Source organism: Microtus ochrogaster, chromosome 22 (assembly GCF_000317375.1).
Source record: "Microtus ochrogaster isolate Prairie Vole_2 chromosome 22, MicOch1.0, whole genome shotgun sequence".
NCBI lineage: Eukaryota > Metazoa > Chordata > Mammalia > Rodentia > Cricetidae > Microtus > Microtus ochrogaster.
Window position 1 is genome coordinate 34,382,945 of NC_022023.1, and position 3,414 is coordinate 34,386,358.

Sequence of the window (3,414 nt, forward strand, 5' to 3'; positions counted from 1 at the left end):
TTTCCACATTTCATTTACACACAGAACTAATCAGACAAGCACAGAGTCACTATTGTGGTTAGAAGTTGGCAGCATGGGATGGGGGGATAAGGAGTAGGGGTGTCGTTAAAAAATAGGTCAGGCTCCCCCCAAACTGGGTGCCTGGGAAGGGACTTGGTCTGCTTCAACCCAAGAGGAATCAGAAGATCAAAAACAGTTTGGGAAGGCCAGAACCGTCAGGGTGGAGGGAGAAGGACGGTCCAGGGGGTGGGGGTGGGGACATTTGGCAACTGGGGATTCCCCCCCCCTGCTGGGATCCCCCCAGCCCCTCAGGTCTGGCAGGAAAGGGGCTGCATGCAACACCCGTGAGCAGGTCTGGGGCTGCTAGATGCTCCAGGCAGGGGGCTGGAGGTGGCTCACAAAGGCTTCCACTCCAGGGAGATGACAGCACTGCCACCTAGTTTCTCTGCCAGGGTGCAGCGGTCCTTGACCTCCTCGTAGCAGTTTGCTTGTAATTCATGCTTGATTCCTGTCAGCTTCTTCTTGATGGCATCCTTGGAGCTGGCGTAGATCATTTTGCTCTTAAGGTGTGCACTCTCAGGGGCCCAGAAGCTGAACACCAGGTCCTCCTTCTTGCTCTCCTTGGTCTCGTAGGTGGCATCGTAGAGAGCGTAGCGGCAGTCCTTGTCTGGCAGCATCTTGACAAAGGTGGTGTAGGGATCACCCACAGTCTGCCCCACATCTCCTACCAGGGTCTCCTTGCCCTCCTCCAGGATGATGTTCTTCTTGTTCTACTCAGGCAGAAGAGCACCGCTTTCTTGCGATTCTTCACTTCTTCTGGCGTCGAAGACTTGCGCACTTTCATGTCATTGAACACCTTGATGACACCATCAGAGACAACCACTCCAGAGGCCATGTTTCCGGAAGCGAAAAGGAGACGGGGAGAGCTACAGAAGAACTAAGCCGCAGCAGCTGCTACCGGGATCCGATTGATTCCAGCCCCTATTTTAAAAAAGCTCTTCTTACCTTCTCCAGGGTGATGTGCCCCACATTGAACAGTATTGTGGGTGTTCCTGTAGGATGAGAATGATTGCACTGGATCAGAATCTGGATCAGACTTTGAAGAGACAATTACCAGGCAGATCACTGACACTGCACTGGATTGGACTCTGGATCGGACTCTGAAGAGACAGTTACTAGGCAGATCACTGACAGCATACTTAAAACACAGTACAACTTGGGAAAAAGTTTTCAGACAACAAACAGTCCAATTCCAGGCACATAATAAAGCTTATGGTGTGATTACATAGTGCTTGTGACCATGAGGGTGGGCTCTATAGCTAAAAGGCCTAGAATCTAGTGTGTTGTCTGCCCACAATAAGTTATGTGACCTTTCCCCTCAAATGCTTACTATACCAGGGAGGGAAGACTCTCGGATAATCATTCTGGGGAAGATTGGTGAGGTCTGCTTCCATAGCAAATGGTGGGTGAGATCTGCTGCACAGATACCAAAAATTTCATCAGGTCATTAACAAAATCCACTCTCAGCCTTACGGATGGAATAAAAGTATTTGTTGTAGAATATTAGTTAAAGTTATGTTACATTTGTTTATGTTGTGGAACATCTGTTTCATGATGCAAAGATATGTTGCATTCTTTTATGTTGCATTTGTTTAAGTCTGTGAAGCTTTGCCTCTCTAAAACACCTGATTGGTCTAATAAAGAGCTGAACAGCTCATAGCAAGGCAGGAGAAAGGATAGACAGGGCTGGCAGGCAGAGAGATTAAATATAAGGAGAAATTGTGGAAGAAAAAGATCAAAGAGTGAGAAAAGGAGGAGAGGAAAATGCAAGCTGCACAGCCAGCCACTGAGGAAGAAGCAAAGAAAGATATAAAGAAATAGAGAAAGATAAAAGCTCAGAGGCAAAAGGTAGCTGGGATAATTTAAGTTAAGAAAATATGACAAGAAGCAAGTCAAGCTATGTCCAGGTATTTGTAAGTAATAAAATAAGCTTTCATGTAATTTATCTGGAAGTTGGGTAGCAGGACCCCCCAAAAGATTAAAAGAGTAAAAAACAACCAATGACATTTTGTCATATCAACATGAGGCTCAAATATCCACCTAGGGAAACACAGCTTGCTCCAATACTGAGGGGACCTAAGAGGTGAGTTAGCAACCACAGAGCCAGACAGCCAGATGCCCCACTCTCTGGGACCTCCCCAGTGGGACAAAACCCAGGGGCCCCTCCCCAACTCCCTTGGATTTTCTAGCCAGCCAGCAGGGAGTTTTCCTGTGGCTGGGCTATACTTGAACCCACCCTGTCCCCAAACCCACCTGTTTGCCTGCATGGTCCCTGGAACCCTGAAAAACAGATTGCTCCACTACCTAGGGGACCTAAGAGGGCAGACCAAGAAAAACTATCAAAGACTCAGACAGCCACAGCAAAGATTGGACCAAGACGCCTAGACACTGCCAGCCTCATTTGAAGGAAGAGATAGGTAGGTACCAATGCAAGAATTCCTCCAACATACTAAAAAGCAACATGGTAACACCAGAACCCAGTGGACACACAACGGGAAGACTTGATCATCCTAACCCAGAAGAAGTAGAAGAAAACAACTTTAAAAGTAACTTTATGAAAATGATGGAGACCTTTAAAAAGGAAGTGAAAAAATTCCCTTAAAGAAAAGGAAGAGAAGACAAACAAAAAAATTGGAAGAAATTAATAAATCCCTCAAAGAGACCCAAGAAAAAGCAATCAATCAATCAGGTGAAGGAAACAGTTCAAGACTTGAAGACTGAATTAGAGGTAATAAAGAAAACACAAACTGAGGAAATTCTGGATATGGAAAATCTGGGTAAATGAACAGGACCCACAGAGATAAGTATAAACAACAGAATACAAGAGATAGAAGAAAGAATCTCAGGCACTGAAGATACTATAGAGGAAATAGACTCATTGGTCAAAGAAAACACTAGATCCAACAAGTTCTTTTTTTTTTTTTTGGCTGTTCTCCAACTTTATTTGAGATTCAGTAGGTTAGTTCTCATCCACATTGACTGTCTGTAGATTTTTGAATGTGGTAACAGGCACGTAAGTTACCAATGTGTAGAGTTTGTTTGGTGAGTCCTCATCCTCATTACGTTTTCTGGACAAACGTACCCGGATACGATATGGAACATTCCTTATTCCTTTGGCCCAGACGGCTTTATTGAGCCTGGTATCAATCCACACATCTGGAGTCCCCATCTCCTTCATGGCAAGTTTCCAGATTTCTTTGAGTGCCCTAGGAGCACGCTTCTTGAAGCCCACGCATGGATGCGCTTGTGAATGTTGATGGTGTATTCTCGGGTCACCACCTCGTTGATGGCAGAACGGCCCTTCTTCTTCTCGCCACCCTTCTTTGCGGGAGCCATTCTGCTGGGCCCAAGCTT

The 3,414-nt window shown here is 45.8% G+C and overlaps 2 pseudogenes; both read right to left on the bottom strand.

Annotated features, from left to right (window-relative positions):
* Window positions 1–364: 364 nt before the first annotated feature.
* On the bottom strand, window positions 365–950 carry LOC101991751 (annotated as a pseudogene).
* A 2,021-nt stretch (window positions 951–2,971) lies between these two features.
* On the bottom strand, window positions 2,972–3,414 carry LOC101992031 (annotated as a pseudogene).